The sequence below is a fragment of the Neopelma chrysocephalum genome, unplaced genomic scaffold (genome assembly GCF_003984885.1).
Source record: "Neopelma chrysocephalum unplaced genomic scaffold, ASM398488v2 Primary Assembly neopelma1_66, whole genome shotgun sequence".
In the NCBI taxonomy this organism is placed as follows: domain Eukaryota; kingdom Metazoa; phylum Chordata; class Aves; order Passeriformes; family Pipridae; genus Neopelma; species Neopelma chrysocephalum.
The window spans coordinates 2,790,428-2,804,140 of NW_020897725.1; the positions used below are offsets into that span (position 1 = coordinate 2,790,428).

At 39.9% G+C, this 13,713-nt stretch overlaps 1 protein-coding gene across 1 annotated transcript in view; it reads right to left on the reverse strand.

Annotated features, from left to right (window-relative positions):
• Positions 1 to 13,173, reverse strand: part of TRPS1 (transcriptional repressor GATA binding 1) — a 209,604-nt gene extending 196,431 nt beyond the window's left edge. Inside the window, exon 1 of the mRNA XM_027684366.1 lies at positions 13,069 to 13,173. The gene's annotated coding sequence lies outside the window, so the exon portion shown is untranslated. The remainder of the gene's footprint in view (positions 1 to 13,068) is intronic.
• Positions 13,174 to 13,713: the final 540 nt, after the last annotated feature.

A 13,713-nucleotide genomic window follows, 5' to 3' on the forward strand; every position in this document is an offset into this window, starting at 1 on the left:
CATCTGTAAACTCAGAATTAAGGAGCCAGAGTTTTCCATAAAATTGTAAAAAGTGTTTTAAAAAACTTTTTAAAACACATTGCTCATTCTATAGCATGGGCACTGAAGGCTATAAATAACTGGATCAGTAAGTAAATTCACCATCTACTGGAAGAATGACTCCTGAGGTAACTCAAGAAAGTAAAAGCTGAAGAGCTTGCTGCTAATAGTTAATGGGATAGCCTGACTCCAAAGCCAGAAAGAGCAAAATATCTCCCTTTCATTAAAAGGGTAGGGAGAGAAGCTTTAAAAGGTACACAATTAGTTAGCTTTGCAGTGATTAATTCAACAACTGCAAAGCCAAAAACAACTTTAGGCACTTAACCATGAAACTGTCAGTTCTCTGTGCTTGACGATAAAGCATCCAAAAAGTAAACATTACCTTCTGTGTTTTTTCTATGTGCATATTCCATCATGAGAAGACAATAACCAAAAAATTACCAGGCAAGCTCAGCAGAGGCTTTTTATACCTTATTCCCCCTAACACAGAGGTAACATGTGCCCAGATTCCATTCCTTTTCCTTACTGCCAGCTCTAGTAAGACAGTTCATACTGTTCCCTAAAACCTGACAGAAGGGATTGAAAATCAGATTTGAAAATCTCGTCCCCAAGGAATTTACAAGTTCATCACAGTAAGGGAGCTTTCAGGATGAAGGAACCCCTATACTAACCAAATCCTATCCATATCAAGGCAAAAGCAGGCGCAGCTTTTGCACAGACCAACTCTTCCAAGGAAGTAAATGGAAGCTCTGCCCAAGTAAGGAATGCAAAAGTGTATACGTTATCGTATCTTTTAAAAAAATTCCAAAATTGAATAACTATCAAACAAATCGAAAAAGGGCAGGAAGCTGATGAGCAAATTAAAAGAACAAATCAACATATTTCTCTGACCTGCAAACATTTAATTCAAGCACATTCTTCTTCCAAACAAGATGCATATGAGTGTTTTGATGGCTGCTCATAATCAAATGTGTCACTCACAAAATTATAGCATTTGAGGAGGGTACTGGGCAACAGAAAATGGCTTTTGCTACGAGTATGTCACAAGCACATCTTTTAGTTACCTCAGAATTGCACACGACTTCGCTTCATTCCTTCACGCTGCCTGCGTGCAGGTTGCTTCACAGAAATATAACTGCAGTAATCTGCTTGACAGTAAACAGTAATCAGTAAACACTATTTACTGAGCAGATACGTGCCCCTGCTACGCACTCAGTTTACCTATCCTCTGTTTCTTCCTTCCACTCTCAATCTCCTCACTCTCAGAAATTTTAGAAGGGGGGAATAGATAAATACAGATAGTGAAACAGTGAAATCCCATAGCTGGCAAGGTTTTCCTCTCTGAATGGACAAATTCTTAAATCCCACGTAGCTACAGACACTGAAGAATTAGATCCTAACCAGGGAAAACACAGGAAAATGGTAATAAATATCACATGGTAATCCACAGGAACTTTGGTCCCAATGTGATTTTTCTGTAGTCCTACAAAAAAATGGCATTACAACATCCATAATCTCAGCTCATATATCAGAGCACTCTCTCCATTTTCCTTGCCCTTCCTTCTCTCGAGTAGTGCATTTTGAAGAAATGTCCAAGAAAATGTACTTTTTCTGCAAAAGTAAAGTCAATGCAGTCCCATTCCAGACTGAAAGAAGCACAGAAACCCAGTGAAAACTATCCTGGATCATCGCACTGCACAGAGATACAGGTGAGGACTGCAGCGTTTATGGCATCATTACTCTGGTACGGTCGCATCTGAAATTCCTTCTGACAAGACAGAGGAAGTTACAGATTGCTGGAGAGAAAAAATAAATAAATGGTATTCATATGTAGTGAGAATACTTCATGTCATAGTGGATTTTACAATATCCTAGTTCTCTTTCTATTCAGGCATGTGTCTTTTGGGCATTAAATTCTGAAGACCCAGGAAGGTAAAACTTGCTTAACCATGAGTCTCCTTTCACCCAATAAAATAAATTCCACAGCTGCTGCTTCTTTCTCCTGTGACTATTTTTTAAGCTCCTTCCTATTGACGACTAGCCGGTCACACACCATGATTGAAACAAAAATCTTTTAAAATGTCAGCTTTTCAGATTCTTAATTTTGTCCTATTCAGGTAAAATGTTTTGCTTTAGAAAGTTCAGCAGAGCTGCTAGGTCATCTTTGTTAGTAAAGATTTTCATGTGCACAAATAAAAATTGAGAAACGACTGAAGAAAAAAAAACCCTAGACAAACCCTTTTTAAATGTTCCTTAGATAATGCAGTACCACAACAAATCTCCAAGGAAAGTTAAGCTGAGACTGCCATGAACACCAAATAAATTTGCACCACTGGGATATTTAAGGTCCAATAAATCTTACTTTCCAATGGTTTTAAAACACCAGAAAATAGTTTTGCAGCTCTAGACTCTGTCTGCCTACAAGCTATCAACTCAGATATGTCATTTGTGAGAAATATTTTCAGAATATACTCATGTTTGTTGAACTACCAAATTATGAAAATCTTTATTAAAAAAACAAACCACAAACACACATATATACATACATAAAACCCAACCAAACAAGTTACTTTCTTTTTCTCTTTAAATGAAAATGCTCAAGAAAGTTGGTCAAAAATGCCCATATTTTAAATTCAAATTCTTATTAATTTTTTGAACTATTTCATGTTGCAGTCAAAAAATATGAACCCAACAACTAATTGTGAAAAATTAAAATGCAAAGCCAAAAAATTAATCACAGAAGAGCCAAGGGTTAACATCAACCTAAGAAATCACACCACTGTGCAATTTATCTGATAATATCAAAAATATTAACAACTGCTGAAAAAAATCAGATGGTATAGAAAAAGATTTTCTTTACTATGCTGCAATTTTCTACAGTTTGGTTATATCAAAAGCACATTCTGTGGATGATGAAAGTCACTGCTTCCCATGGCCTGACAAAAATACCCTGATGCCCATGGCATGGCATGCAACCTGGTGAGGGCATTGGAGCCTGCTTCCATGGATATACTTGTGATACTGGGGCTTCAGTCATTCCACTGCTATTTCCACAAGCCTTTCAGAGAGAAGTTGGTAAGGACAAGATGAAAGCATGGCCATGAAGCCAGTGAGTAGCAGCAGGGCTCAGAAGCAAGTGCACTTCCTAAACCTACTTTTTATTTTCATTCTGCTTTGGAAAATGAACTGTTTTCAAACCACAATAATCACTGTTAAAGGTGACAGACCAAACCGAGGTCCAGGTGAAAGGTAGCTTCACGCAGTGAAATACTCGACTATCTTGAGTGGGGCAGCAGAAGAGCAAGGTGGAATCTTACAAAACGTTGTTATTGTGTCCTTTGTTCAGGGCAACAGATGCAAAGTACGAAACTGTAGTAAGTGTAACATGAAGCCCCAAAAGTTGCATTTCCCTCTCAGTAAGCTGAAACAGAATTGCGAAGTCTCCCAATGAGGATGGGATCGTACTCTAGATGAAGATCTAGAGCAGAAGTTTTGTCCCTTCCAAGTACAGGGGGAGATCAGGGCCATTATCAGAGCGGTTTAATCAATCTTCAGTCATATCTAAGTTTCTGCCAGGTTGACTGGCAAAGAAGGTTAGATTCACTTTTCCAAAAAGCATTTGCCAAAAGATCAAACCATCCTAAACATTAAAAAAAAAAAAATCAAGTTGTGCTAAGCTTTGTTTTCCTGCTAACTAACTTCATGTCACAAACAACTGAAAGGCAGTGATGCAAAATGCATTCTTGCCTAGATTCGTAAATTTTTCCAGGAGTTGTAACATCCTGCATTTGATGACATCATGAAAGGAGCAAGTAAAAGTTGGTTTTCAATTTGTTCTACTTTTCCCTCATTAGTGTCTGTGTCAGAAGCAGAATAAGAACCCTCATTAAGTCACATTAAATTCTTTAAACTCATTAAGGGCTCAGAGAAAGAACAATACAAACACTGGTGTTTTTGTAAAAAAATTATGCAACACAGATGGACTTCCATTTCCATGTATTTTTAGAATGAACGTATGTGCGCGTAGCAGCCAAAGGGAGAGCGATATGCATGAGTGAGAAACGGACAGAGTAACAGAGACAACGAGGCAGAGCATACTTTACATATGACAGAACGATACCTAGATAAAAGTGGATTATGCAAGATCACTTCTGACCTGATATCGATGAAGCACTTAATGCTTTGTATCCTGAATTGTGGCAGAGCTGGAGTCAGTGCCATACCCCACATTTCTTTTCAACTAATGATTCCTCGGGACTTTTTTTCAGGGAGAAGACAACCTTGAAGGACACACAGCCAGCTGCAATCAAATGGCAATCAAACTTTTTGTCCATGGACTCCTTTGATTGTGGCTACTCTAGCCTAGCATACTATCTGGTTTTAGTTGAAGATACATCTACTAGTCATGCACATGGACCTACACATAAGATACAGGTGTGTGCAGAGTTTCAACAGTCTTGGAGAGTATCTCTGGGTGTGCAAAGGGTGGGTATTTGTTAGAAGATTTATTGTAGCTGAATGACTCAGATATATGTTGTTGATAACTTTTGATCTTACCCCCCATAAGACTGGAAACATGAACTCAATGCCACAAGATTATTTACATTCCTACAGTATGCTCAAACAACTATGACAGGATTAATTTAATCCATCACACTATTATTTTTTTCACGATAGATGCAATATGCAAACAGGAATTCAGCTCTAAAGAAAACTCCAGAACTGAAGAACATAGAAGGAGACTAATTGGATGGCATAAATTTCAGATGTCTGTAGCAGGTCAAAGAAAGAAAACAGTATATACAGTAGATGGGAAACCTGAGTTACTGTTTTTCTTCCTTCCTACCACTATCACAGCTAAAAAGAGAGGTGGGATTTTTACTGACAGCCCCCAACTCTGAGCATTTAGAGCTGGGTGGCAGGGCAGCGTGGGCAGGCAGCCTTTGCTCAAGAGCTCCCCTCTTCCATTTCTCTAGCAGAGGCAGATATGGTTTACCTGCAAGGCACAAGGCAAGGCTTATCTATTTTCACAAGCTTTTGCCTCAGGTGTTTGGGGTAAGGTTTATTACTCATGTGTGTGCGTGCATGTCCATATCTATTTGTGCAGGAGGAGAAGGCTCAGCAACAATCAACATGTATTGCATTTTTGGTTTTTACTCTGCAACTGCAGCTGGCCTACATCTGGTGAGTGCATTTGATATGCCTAACAATGAGAACATTAAATAGAAAAGCAAACTACATTCAGGTTAGGAAACTGAAATTGGAGTTATCTTTCTTTCGTTAACTGAATTCATGAAGCAACATTTCATCTGCATAGTAAGTTTTGGATGATGTTCCACATAACTCACAGCATTTGCCTGAAGAGTGGCATGTGAGTAAGTCAAGAAGACTCGTTATGTTGGAAACGCTGAAAACCTTCCACTCCCAAAGAAAATTGCTTTATCCTAACTTATTTAACTTCCATTAAACCACATCTGAACATAGGAATTTTAGGCGATACTTAACTTCAGTATCTACTTCAAACTTCTTTTAGATAAATTGAGATTTTGTTTTTAAAATAATCCCTGTAAAGTCACTGGATATCCAAAAGTAGTCTGCAAGGCATTTGGCTAGGCAGATTATGCCTCTTTTTTTTTTTTTTTAATTAACTACTAGCAAAAATTCCCCTGCTTTTTTATCTTTTTTTTTTTTGTGAAACACCAAGCTGTATGTTTAATTTTTTAAGTTTCAATATGTACTTTAGACTTGCGGACTTTGCAAAGTAGGTCAGGAATACCCAACGGATACACATTTGAAGGCTACAGATAGCAGAACACACCATTTACGGCTTTGTATATACACATATATACACATTCTATATAATATAGGTAGATAGATTCAATGATTTAAACACATTACATCTATACTGTGCATTTCAAGAACATTCAGATATTTACACTGTTAGATCACCACTCATTTTAGACCTACACTAGTGCCAGCTGCCAAAAAAAGGTACACAAATCAAAATATGTTACCTTTGTTCAAACAATACTGCTGTTCATTATATAATAGAAACTGTCATGCTTAATCTTCCAGGAACCAAGAACTGGTACATTCTTGGATCAGAGGTGGCTTGAAATGGTTTGAGGCAAAACTGAAGAACACCGTTTAAGTAAATCTTGCTGAGAAACATACGCACATTGATGATTTTTAACATCATCTTTTACAGACTCTTTTTCACAGATATATTAGTAAACTAAAAACGCTGGAATATTTTCAAAATACAGAGATGAACACATCAGCGATTTTTCTGTAACATTTTTGCAATATCAAATTATACATTCCCTCCTGCATTGTCAGCCTTGCTAAATGTAGGGGGGGATTCGAAAAGGATGCTTGAGAACAGACACCACAATGAATTAAAATGTACCTATAAAAATTACATGTTGACTTTTACAATACCCCAAAATCAAATTTTTCCTTGGGCGTTCTCAGTATTATCTAAGTTCTCCAATGCCTACTGTGGGCACTAAGCTACAGGTTGAGATTTTCATTTTCCATTAGAGATGAAAAAATTGCCAAAAGCAGCATTTAAAAATATGTCTACAGCATGATATAGAGAAATATAGGAAAAAAAATGGCAGAAATACCTTAAATTCTTGATAGTTGAACCTTTTTTAACTCATGTTTTAACCTGGGAAAATTCTAAATTAAAAATAAGTACACTTCTTATTGAGGAAAATGTGTTTTACAGCATTACGACTCTGGGACTTCTTTGGATTTTTAAGACTACAAAGGAAGTATTTTACAATTTCATCTTTAACAACACAGATTATTACAGTATTCATCAGGTAGACACAATCTTACAGACAGACAGACACATACAATTCTGCAGAGGCCAATCCTGCAGCTTTTACTGAATCCAAAAGACCCCCTGACGTCAGTAAGTATTTTTCAAGAATGAGAATTGCAGGATCAGGCCCCAAAAGTGCTTATGAAGATGAGATGTTACTTCAACAGATTGAATGTTAGATTAAATATAAAGATTGAGGCAAGACAAGTCTGGGGTTTAAACCCTAGGGAGGATTGACATTTAAAGTGTTGCCACTGAATTATAGCTCTCCACATTGGGTGGGGTAACCTCCTACTGGGTGGAGTGTCTCCCCTAAAGGAAGGGAAAACTGGCACAAGCCAACTCAGTCTTTGAACAATTTCCCTACTTGCCAAGTTATGAAGTCGTCCTGACGTCAACTTCATCAAGAAAGTCTATTGCCCAACTCTGTCTTTTACAGTAGAAAGTTTGCCTGTGTTTAAAACCCCAGCAGACGTAGAAGAGAAATTAAGGAAATGATCCAGAAAACCCTAAACAAAACAAAGAAATCAGGAAAGAAAAGTGTGTAGACTGGATTTTCTTAAGTAAAGTTAATTTTAAAAAATCCTTTTGTTGGGTTTTCTTGTTTCTAATATCAACTTAATACAAATAGATATAGATCACTCGAAACTATTACTAAATATGTTTTAAAACCTGGTTTAGCTTTAAGACGTGGGGTGGAGAGCACACAGAAAGTGGACACCCCAAAAGATAGGATCTCTCATGTCTTCTGCAATGGGTAGTGAATATCTTCCCAATCAGCGTCACTAACAGGTGTAGAATACTCTCATACTAGGAAAATAATATTCATACCACCAAAGGTATGTTTAACATACTATTCCTCTCTGAATGAAAATAAATTGTTTCTCCAAAAGAAGGAGTCAGGTGCTGGGCGAGAGAAAAGGAATGCTAGGGGGAATCAAATAAAAACAAACAAAAAAAGAAAGGATAAAGCATCTCAAAATGCCCATGGGATTAAAAAAAATAAAAATCAGAAAACAGTTTAAGTTACCGTAACCTGAAATGCACCAGCCATCACAAAGAGCAATTGGAGAAATCCAGCAGAGCTCAGCAGGAAAGATTTTTAATAACAGATTGAAAAACAAGAATAAAAATAACTGCATCAACAGGGCCTTTCTTCCTCAGGCCACAAGCCCGTTTTTACTTGAAATTTAAAAAAATTGCAGTTTGGCCACTAAAACCAATCCAGAACATTATTAAAACTTAAAAGCTACCAATTACTTCTGTCTGTTCTTTTAAAGCAAAGTTTGGCATTACGTCAGTTGGTTTAAAGAAAACAAGAAAGAGAGAGAGAGAAAGAAGGAGAGAAAGTTTCCTGCTTGTATAAATTAAACCACCAGGGAAGGTGTCTAGCCACTTGTAAAGCATTTATTACAGGTTTTTAAAGCGGTAGTAACATTTTAAAAATTAAATATTTTAAAATAAATTTAAGGGAAAAAAGAAAAGAGGATCTGAGCTTGGAAGGAAAGCAGACTTATGAGAAATTAGACATGTGTCAACTGAAGCTAAGAAAGTAAAAATTACTACTAGGACTAAACTTTGCAATTCAAAATAACCCTATTTTCAAGGCAGAAATAATCTTTTTGTAGCTGCTGTACTCACACACATCCCCTACAATCATGCAAAAGTTCCACCGAACTTTACAGGATGGAACCAACTAGGTTCTGTAGAAACGTCCTACGGAAGCGCCACTCGTGGCAGCTATGTGATTTAATGGAGAAATTTTTCTCTATAGGTTTACTAAATCCACATACAGAGATCCACAGCAGGAGTAAGATTCCTAAGTTAATACAGCAGGACCATAATAAAAAACATTGATAGAAGGATTAGCAAGCTCTACCAAATTTAAGATGTATTTTTCACCAGTGGTGTTATTATTAAATTTTAAAGAACCACTTTAAAGGTACTAGAAAACAAGAATCAGATAGCACAGAACATGAATAAAAGATAATGGCTATTAAAAAAAGTTTCTTACACACAGCTGCACCGGTTCACCTAAATCACAGTCTTCTAAACCCCGTGATGCCAAATCAGAGACTCCTCTGACTCCGGACAACACATCAAGTGGAGTGGCGTTCAGTTGTGCAACGCTTTTGGTGTGTGACAAAATGTCCACTGGGGACTTAAATCTAATCCAGGGTAGCTATCCTCTCATTGCTCTGTGTTTCATTTGAGCCTTGGTCTGCATGACAAGAAGTCAGAATAATATGCCAGCGCTTCTCTCCCCTCCCCGTGCTCCTCTGCCCCAGCAGTGTTTCTTACGTTCTGGGCACGTACACAACTGGCGAAGGAGCCGCGTTCTGGAAGGCCCTTTATTGATTAGGTGCAAAACAGCATCAAGAAGTGAATAATAAGCATAATCTGAAAAATGTAGCTGCATGTCTTGCCCTTGTAAACATTTACTATTTAATGGTGTAATTGTACTTTAATCCTTCACATCATCTGATATAACTCATTGTGTTTTTCTTTTAATTAGCAACCAGACAATCCAAAAAAAGCAAAGGCCAGAGAGTTTGTATGTGCCATAAAAACTAAAGTGAAAACAGTTTTAAAATAATCAAATATTCTCCCTTTGGATCCAGGCTTATCTTTTTAAAGTCAAAAGAGAACTTCATTGGCACAGGGTAGGAAAAAGAACTCCATAATTCATGACAATACCAAAAAAAAAAGTTCTTCTCCTTCTCCAGGAGGACTGGAAAGGGCACTTTTATTTATCTTCTGGACAGACAAAAATAATAGAACCTAGACCAGATATGCTGTAATTAATGTATTCAAAGGTCAACAGGCAATGGTATTTATACAATAGATGGGTGCAGACTACGCTGGTTATAGTATTAATCACGAGTATTTGAAAATAGCATTGTTTTCTTCCTATGTAAGAACTTGAGAGAGTTTCAGAAACAGAAAAGAAACTTTTTTCTCTCTTTCTCATACCTGCCTGCAGTTATTTTTAGCCAATTGTTCTTTAACTCGTGAGGTGTAATATTTGGGAGAAATATACCTGAGTTTACAGTCACCCAGGACTGCCAAAACCAGACCCAGACTACCTCACTAGTTGTGTTGAGGAAACTAAATTAAGCAAGGGCAAACACCAACTGGAAAGTTGTCAGTTTATTGAATGAATGGCTTCATTTTACACACCAGTTAGAATACCTTAATCAGAATATATTTCTGTTCAAGGCCAATTCTTTTACTACCAGGTGGCAGTTTGTTTTAACTGAAACTGTATTAAATTTGTAATTTATTTCCACTTTACTTTCACCTAACAAAAAGGGTTGTCAGATTCCCAGCCTATCATGTTCAAAAATATTTAACCATAAACTTTCTCACAATGTTACATTTGGTGTTACCCACAAACGTTTATTAAAACGATACTGCCAGTGTGGCTGCAGTTAAGATCTGAGAATGTTTCTATTAAGAGTATTACATTAAAATATCGTCAAGCGTTTGTAAGAGACATAAATATTCATACACATACGCCCCCCCCCAGTCTTAGAAGGAAAGTTCCACATAAAAAGAAAAATTTAAATACATACCAAAAGTTGCCTGTTTGTAATTACAATTTTGGGTTTTTCCTAAATGTCTTTGCTAATTTTTTAACTCTTTCACACTGTAATGTAAAATAGTTTTATTTCAAAGCAACTGCCTGATAAAGTGCTAAAAGAGGTAATTCGCATGAACAGAAAGTAATTAGTCATTGTTTGCACAATGCTTTGAAAATATAAACCCCGATGTTTCAACTAGCATTAAAATATAATGATTGGAATACACAGATTTGACAGGCAACAATTCCATCTCACAGACACTTGAGCCCACACACAAGAATTAGTATTATGCTGTTCTTAATGCACTATCACGATATGTGAATAACAACCTTCTTTACACTCAGCCAGACCATACATGATAATAGTGTGCATTATGAAAGTTTAGTACAAATGCTAGACAGGAGATTATAGAAAATAATCCTGCTAGGGTTTTGTCAAATATTACTGAATTTACTCTACCACTCATAAAAATGTAAGTCAACCCACAAAGCTACCATATAAATTATACTAAAACTGCATTAAAAATATAAGAGGATAACCTGGCTGCATCATGTTTGATGCCTAAAGAAGTCTCAGATCTCTGAAGTTGTTATTTACATTTTTTTCCTTTATTAACATTACTATGAAATAAAGAAAAAAAAAAGCCATACTCTCTCAGGCAAAGATTGCCCAGTGTTATTTAGAGTCTGTTTTAGAGAATCACAGGCAAAACATGTAAACTTAAAAGCTGATGCAACTTTGCCTTTTACTTACTTTGTTGTGACTACGTATATGCAAAGTTTCAAACAGATAAAGTTTCAAACCTGATAATCGGACAGAACAGGGTGGATTATGGACTATTCTCATATCTAATCTCCCTTGATTTTAAAAAGGTGAAGCAGACTTCTGTTGTCACAGTCTAAGGATAAACTTGTATATAGGCACTGATGCACTACTGAACTTCAGCATTACTGATTCTATGTGGCAAACCTCAGGCAGGTATACATTATTCAAGAGGAAAAAAGAAAAATACTTTTTTTCCTCTTTACAGAGAAAAGTTCCACTTGTTTGGTTTCACATGTTATTAACAAACTTTCATTCAGTGGTTAAAAAAGAAAAAAAAAATCTTTCAAAGTGTTGATATCATTTCCAGACAGTCTTGTCAGCATCACAACTTACAGGAAATAGTTGATGTTCTCAAACAAGCCCTGTATTTACTCATAGACCCAGAGCACTTAAAAAAAAAATCTTCACTCTTTTGGAGGGTTTTATTTAAATGTCACTCTGGTGGAATATCTGAGAAAGCTGTCTAACCTAACACACAGATTGTGAACATGAGGCAAACACAGGCTGCAGTTCAGAAGACTACTGTAACTTTTATTCTCATTTTGTCCACGTCAGGAACTGGCTCTTACCACTACTTTCCTTTGCTGCCCCTTTCATTTTTAACTCTGGCAGTCTTCTCTAAATGTCCAACTTTTCCCAAAACCAACAGGAAAGTTAACATGATGCCACCAACAACCATAGGATTCAGTTGTGGAGTACAAGACGACTGCCTGAATGGCAAAGAAGTTTGATGGTTTCTTGAGAGACTTTACGCAACTCGATTAAATAAAACGTGAAGCGTATTAAATTATTGTCTGTTTTCAACATTCAAAATGCGCTGCGTGCTGTAAAAGCAGTGAAGGCAGCATGGTCCGCAAAACAGCTTACACTCTCTTCAGTAGAGAATCTTTTCCCCTCGGAGGGGACTTGTCGCCTCGGTTCCCCAAGGGTGCTGGAGTGTCTCGGCTCCTGCTCTGCCAGGCAAGGTGCTCGCACTGGCGGAGGAGAAGTGATGGAAGGGAGACGTCTCTCCACCTCATCACTTACTCCCACAGCTCAATCAATGCACTGGATAAGTTTGCCATTTGCAGATAGAAAACACAACCGGTCGTGGAAAAAAAAGATAAAGGAGACTAGCGGGCCCCACGAGAACCCGCGTAGGAGTGCCGGTGTCTGAACGCCGAGATTTGCAGCAAGGGAGGCAGATAAACAAAGCCTCCGAAATGTCAAGCCCCCTTGGGGAGCCATTCGCGTCCCAGGGAAGCGCGGCGGCGGTAGCACCCGGGCCCGACCCTGCGCGGCCCCGGCCCCGCGGCCGCCCACCACAGCCCGGTCCGGGCCACCCCGGCTGCCCCGGCCACGGAGCGCCCACCGCCGCGCTGCCCCTCCATTCATTCCTCCCTTCGCAAAGCCATACGCGGGCGAGTGCAGTGGGAGCAGCCTCCGGGCCGGGGGGGCAGGGGGGTGAGACGCTCCACGAAGTTGTGGCAGGCAGGGAGAGCCGGGCGCGGGGACGCAGCGGTGGGAGCGGGGCTTCGCCTTTAAGAGGGAAAAGTTTTACGTCTCTCTGAGCTCTGATTTCAAAAAAAAAAACTAAACCAAAACAACGAAAAAAAAAATCATCACCACCATGTCGCCTGTTCCGTCGGTGTGACCGGGAGGGACCCCGAGCCCCCCTCCCGGTGCAGCACCGCTCCGCACCCGGCCTCTCCCGGCGTGTCTCCGGGCACGAAGATGGAAAAAGGGAAGGGGGTGCGGGGGAGGAACAAAAAAAAAGAAAAAAAGAAAAAAAGTTTTTCCCAAACTTACTACTGTTCATGATGGTGTCTCTGTGCCCCGCTTGTCATGATCCCCACTAAAACTTCCAGCAGCGGCAGGAGCGGCAGGACTGTGCGACTGCAGCCCATCGGATGCGAACCCTCTGTGCTCGTCTTCTACTTCCACCCCCCGCGTCTCCCTTCCCCTCCCCCCCAAGCACCCCGGTGCCGGGGAACCGGCGGCCGCGGAGATAAGGCGCGGAGCGGCGCGGAGGGGAGGGCAGAGCAGAGCCGCATCAGCCCCGCGGCCGCCGCCGCCGCTCTCCTCCCCGCCTCCGGGCCGGGGGGCTGCTCCCCCTGCCCGCCGCCGCTGCTGAACTTGACCCTCCCGACTCCAGCGGGGCTACCGCCGTTTTGAAGTCGCCAATTTCCAGCCATCACACATGGCTTTGACCCACCGGCGGGGGGAACGGGGGACGCGGGGGGGGGGATGCACCGAGAGAAGCCTGTGAAATCCGAGCAGCCCCCCGTTCCCTGGGATTATGCCCATCCACCCGCCGCTTTTGTTGTTGTTTTTAATTTTGGGGGGGGGGGTATTCTCGGGGGGGGGGGGGGTGCACCCCCACTGCCCCCCCCGCCGGGCACACGCCGATCCCGCCGCGGGCGCCGCGCCCCCGCCCCGCGCGCGCCCCCCCCA